Consider the following 6,000-nt stretch of genomic DNA (forward strand, 5'->3'; position numbering starts at 1 on the left):
GCTGGGTTGGCTGTTCAGAGAAACCTTGGGAATCCTTAAGTTTCTGCCTCTCCAGCACTGGAATTACAAACATCTAATACCATTTCTAAAAAGCGGATTCTAGGGATCAAACTCAGTTTCCCATACTTTCAAAGCAAGTACTTCACTAGCTAAGATTTCCCCCAGCAACTGCTTCAAATTATTTAAAAATAAAATGCTTAAAGAAACCATACACCTATTTATTGACAAATTAATAACTATCTGGCATCAGCTGGTTTCCTGACCCAAACAGGCCTAGGTTCCCTTGCAGTTTCTATTACACACAGGCACAAGGTCTCCCAGTGACTCCCAACCTGAGAGCAGAGTTTGGTCTCAATATAAGAGAACAGTAGCATTTTCCAGCTGTGGCTAACTACTGCACAGCTATCAAAACAACAACAAAAACATAACCAAACCAAACCAAACCAAACCAAACCAAACCAAACCAAACCAAACCAAACCAAACCAAACCAAAACCAACACAGTTCCTTTTGGTCCTTGGGTCAAGGCCAAACAGTCCCAGTAGGAATGTCTTAAAAGTCCTAACTTTTTCTACCACACAGCATGAGAGCTTATAACCCAGAGTTCTCTAGGGTGTGACATCTAGGCCTTGTTGTGTCTGCTTATAGTCCGGCATAATCTTTGCTCCAACAAGTGCTTTCTGTATGCTTAGGTTGGCCACATCCTTGATGATCCCTGTGTCTCTTGTTAAATGAGCACAAGATAGGCTATTTCACACCCTAAGATCTAGATGTTATTGTCCTCTAGAACTCCTGAGATGGCATTGGAAAGTAATCCATCAGGAAGCAAGTAGATCCTGAAGGGAGAACCCTCCTGGATGAGATTAGTGTTCAGGAGGAGATCCGAGTGCTTCCTTGTTCTTTCCACCACTGTGTACGCTGTGGAAAGGTGAAATCTATTGGCCAGGAATCAGGCATCAAATCTGAAGACCCCGTGAACTTGGTCTTCCAAGTGTGAGAGGTCCTGTTGCTCACAGACACCAATGTGTGGCACTTTGTGATCACAACAAAAATGAAGTAAACCATAACTTTCTGACAGTTAGGAAAGATTTCAGAGTCTAATTGTGTCCTGGAGCAGCAGTGAGACAAGGGAGGGAGTGACCACCAAAACTCTGAGGACAATCTGTGTGTCCTAGAATTCTCAGTCCCCAAATAAATGGGTCCTCTGGATCATGTATGTTCACTAATAATATTATTGCCCCGTGTCCTCCATTAGTGACAATTTTAAGTTCCAAGGAAAGATGATACAGATTTATCTGGGAGTAGAAGTCATAAGACTACTTTTTAAGATAAGAATGGAACAGCTTATGCCTGTTGCCCTATTAATATCTACCTTTTATACTCACAGGAATATCTGTTTAGGTGACATATTCATGCTTTAGTAAAACAACTCAAAGGGGACATTTGGTTCCAATAGTCTCATTTGACTCATCTAATTTTCATACTCACTTCATGGCAATGGTAGATGTCTGGGGGGTGGGGTAAGAGTTAGGAACATACCGTGGGCTGGGATGGTTGTGAGCAGGGGACAGGTACCAAGTCCTATCACTCTCTCATTGTTCTTCCAGATGACAAATGAATGGAGTAAAGTGGAAAGGTGAAGGAGAAAGCTAAATGAAGGATGGTCACAGCAAGATTTTTTTCTATGGCAGTCACAGCCTTGGGATCTCAGAAGAACATCATGAAGGTTTGTGGAGATGGGTGTATAGGTGTGTGTTCAACATAAATCTTACAGCTTCTCTGTGATCTGGGCTCTGCTGGCCACAGAAACGTGCTGTGTGGTTGTCTGTGAAAAGGAGAGGACATCCTAGAGTGTCTATCTAGAAAATTCCCAAATAGCACACATGGAGGGCTTAGGAACAAACACACCTCCTGAGGGCGTAGAGGAAGCACCAGCTAAAAGAGCCAGAGAGCCAATGGCTTATGATGTTTCATCCAGGAGCCAATTATCTTGCTTCTGAGAAGGGATTCAGTGTGGAGGTAGCTTGGTTTGGTTGACTACAACCACTGAACTCAAAAGTTGGGTCAAGGGGCTGGGGGGATGTGTGTCTTAGTAGAATACTTAACTGTGGGAGCATGGAAACCCAGGTTTGATTGCCAGCACCCATATAAAAAGCTAAGTGGGGAGGCATGTGCTTGTAAACCCACTGTTGGAGAAGCAAAGACAGGGGGATTCTCAGGGTTTCTTGGCCAATAAGGCTAGCTTAATTGTGAGCTCTGGAGCGGTGCACCTCTAAAAAATATCAAGGTGAATGGCATCTGAGGAAGAATGACATTCAGGGTGGTCCTCTGCGCTCCCACATGTATGTGACTACACATGCATTTATAGATGCATAGCCATGCATAGGCCTCGGTGTGATTGGGTATGTGAGTGTAATGTACAACTTAGTCACGAAATGCTGAAGTGTGAGTTGCTAAAGGGCAGGCATGTATTCTAATCACTATGATTCATTGCTGCTTTGAGGAGCCCTTTGTTTCTTAGGCCTGGGATTCCAGATTGTACAGGTTTGCTGTGCCTCTTACTGGTGTGCACCTGGAGTAGATTAACCCTGCAGAGGTGGCAGGCTTGCTCTGCAGGACTCCCTCCTGAGATGCTGGAGTTAGAGCAAGAAAAGTTGCGTCCAGTACTCTATTTTGTTTCAGCTTAGTGGGAAGCAGAGCTCAGATTTACCCAGGCTTGGGGATCTGTAAACTCCCCTACCTGTGAGGTGCAGACTGGATCCTGAGATGCTGGCTCTCTACTTCTACACAGTTCATCATGAAACATTGGCCTGGGCAGAAGACTTGCATTGTGGCTTCAACTCAGGGACCTGGAGGTGCCATGTACAAAAAAGGAAAATTCACATTTTGCAATGCTTGTTATATGTCAGCTGTGACATCATATCCATAATGTATTCTCTGTGCATTTATTAACCTCCACTATATACCTGGTGATAAGCTGTATTCTGACTGCAAGGAGGCCAGCAAGATGTACACAACACACATAATTCTTACTGAATCCCCAGGAGAGGAGGTGTGTGTGTGTGTGTGTGTGTGTTTGTGTGTGTGTGTGTGTGTGTGTGTGTGTGTGTGTGTGTGTGTGTGTGTGCTGGGTGACCATTTCTTAGTTTCAGACTCTGGAACAAGGGACTGAGGCACATATTTATTTTACATAGCATAATAGACCTGGTTTCCAGGTTTTTCCAGCATCTGCCACTCCCTACCTGCCATACCCTGTTTGCAAGTCTAAACTTTCCAGCCCAGAGGCTAGGCTGAAGCTCTTCCCTATATAATCCAGAGATTTAGGTCCTGTGTATGTATGTGTGTGTGTGTGTGTGTGTGTGTGTGTGTGTGTGTGTGTGTGTGCTTCTCTTCTTCTCTCTTTGTGCACACATTTTCTTTCTCTCTCTCCCCTCACCCTTCTTTCTTTCTTTCTCCCTTCCCATAGGGACTTTCTGGCTGGTTAATATACAGAGGATTACAAAGTCCCTATAATTTTTCCAAGACATATTGAGGACATATCTCATCTCTGTAAGGATGAGAGGATGGAAGCTTGCTCATCATACATGCTGGTATCTAGGGGATTCACAGAGGAATTCTAAGAATGAGAATCTTGGCCTTTCTCAACTTGTAAGTAGAACATGGACTAGTTTGCCATGGATACAAACTTGAAAGTGACTGTAACAAGCATGAAGATGAAGCATGCAGGTGAGGAGGTTTCAAGTGACTCTCACACTAGCATGGTCCAGTGGAGACTAGTCAGAGTGCAGCTAGAGTGTTTTCTGAGGGACTGAGCACCAAATCCAGTGGCTTTCAAGACTGCAGATTTGTTAGCTCAAGTACAACCCAGACCAAAGTAGAACATGGCTGTCTTTAGCTAGGGATAGCTCCTAGCTCTACCCCAGAGCTTTCTCTTCCAAACAGACTTGTAGCCTAGTTTTTGGCTTCTGTTTGGCCTTGGAGAGTCATTTGAGAGTCTCTGGTGTAGCAGGTGATGTTGAGTGGAGAAAAAGCACACAACGTGGAAAGAAGACATCTAATCCATTGTACTGTCCAGAAGGCTCTCCCTGCCTCATGACCTTGGCTGACTCTGCTCTGAACTATTCCATATGAAAAGCTAAGCTATGGCTTCCAGGGGCTTCTTTTATTTATTTGAGATTAAAAACATTTAGGAAGAACACAGGGTTATAGTCATTCTTTTCTCGATAAGGAGATCATTTATTGGAGTCTTCTTTTGAAAGATGTAATTAGCAGGCAAGGTATTCCACATTATGGAAGCAAAGTATTTGCAATGACTATTTCCCCCCACTCATCTTGCAGCCAGCCCCCCTTGAGCCGACCTTGTGTCCCCTCAGTTTTCTTGGGTCACATCCTCCTTCTTCAGTGCCTATTGTGGTCCCTTTTAAAACCTTATTCTCTCTCTCTCTCTCTCTCTCTCTCTCTCTCTCTCTCTCTCTCTCTCTCTCTCCCTCTCCCTCTCCCTCTCCCTCTCCCTCTCCCTCTCCCTCTCCCTCTCCCTCTCCCTCTCCCTCTCCCTCTCCCTCTCCCTCTCCCTCTCCCCACCTCTCTCTCATGTGCATATCCTAGCTTCTTGTAATTCATACACGTGAGTATACAATGGGTACAGATGTATGTATAACCTAGACCGAACATGGGAAGCCAGCCATAGTTTCATTGATTTAGACTATTCAGCCACTGTAACAAAACACCACAGGCTGGACTAGTTAAACAATATGCTTCTTTCCCGGTCACAATATGGGGATCAAGGCACATTTGGAATCTAGAGAGGACCTTCTTCTTCCTCACAAAGGTCACCCTTTTGTGTGTCCTTACAAAAGAGTAGGTAGGTACCTGTGATGGTTTGAATGAGCCATGCCCCCTCACGCGCACACACTGAACACTGGTCTCCAGTGCTGCTGTTTCACAGGTTATGGAATCTTTAGGAGGTAGAGCTGAGCTAGAGGATGGATGTCACAGAGTGAGTCTTGAGGGCTCATAGCATTATTCTGTTCTCTCTGCTGGCTTCCTGTGTATGGGTGGAATGTGACTTCTCTGTTTCATACTTCTGTTACCATGCCGTATTTTCTTGGCCATGATAGATTCTATCCCTCTGGAACCATGGGCCCAAGTAGACTTGCTTTGGTCATCACAGCAACAGAAAGATGACTGATACAGAATCTAAGCTTCCTTCATTCTATGTAAGCCAGGACACTGATCCCATTCACTAGGGTTCCACTTTTGTGACCTAATTATCTTTCAAAGATATGGTTCCTGAGACTATCACTGGAGGGTCAGGCTTCCGAGGTAGGGATTTGGTGGGGGGCATAACAGTCCCAACAGGCTGATATATCTATATGTTCACTTCAGCACTTATCAAGCACTTAATATGTGTTTGTCACTGTGCTTCAAAGTGCCACAACTTTTCCTTCACTCCGGTAACTGGAGCAGCGTTGTGCACCACAAGAGTTTCTGATAGCCCTACACTCCCCGTTTTGTGCACATAAGGGAGGAACTGCCTAGCCTATAAGGACTGTGTGCATCTCTGTTCATACCCTGCTCCATTCTGGACAGCATGTACACAATTAGTCCATTTTCTTTTCAGGCTCTTTGTTTAAGAGAATTTGGTAGATCTGCTAATTCCGTTGCTTGTGTGTAGCTCTTGTCACACAGTCAATTATGGAAGTCCTTGAATAGCATAACTGAAATCGTGTTCGGCTTAATCACTTCTGACAGCAGCGGGGTTGCGGCTGAGCGCCAGCACACGTTACAGAGGAATGCCATTAGCAGGCTGGTCTCAGGACACACACCGGTCCTTCTGTGTGTTATCAGACTGGCAAGCATCACCTCTGTATGAACTGCTGGACCACCTCAGCCAGCACATTAAAAACAATTGGCCTGACAAAAATTAGAGGAGCCCAGGGAGTTCCCTCCATCCAGAACTGTAGCAGCAGCCACAGCCACTGCCAAGAAGCTGCATGGAGTC

The 6,000-nt window shown here is 44.9% G+C and overlaps 1 long non-coding RNA gene across 2 annotated transcripts in view; it reads right to left on the reverse strand.

The window, feature by feature from the left end:
• The window catches only part of 1700020D12Rik, a 40,793-nt gene extending 35,634 nt beyond the window's left edge, over positions 1 to 5,159 (reverse strand). Inside the window, exons 1-2 of one of the 2 annotated variants that reach the window (XR_381365.4) lie at positions 4,869 to 5,159; positions 2,740 to 2,848 (exon numbers count right to left, since the gene is read on the reverse strand). This is a non-coding gene — a long non-coding RNA (RIKEN cDNA 1700020D12 gene). Of the gene's footprint in view, positions 1 to 2,739; positions 2,849 to 2,965; positions 3,054 to 4,868 lie in introns of those variants that run through there. The other variant, XR_381366.3, reaches the window with a different exon arrangement.
• Positions 5,160 to 6,000: the final 841 nt, after the last annotated feature.

This window comes from Mus musculus, chromosome 12, assembly GCF_000001635.26.
Source record: "Mus musculus strain C57BL/6J chromosome 12, GRCm38.p6 C57BL/6J".
Classification (NCBI taxonomy): Eukaryota; Metazoa; Chordata; class Mammalia; order Rodentia; family Muridae; genus Mus; species Mus musculus.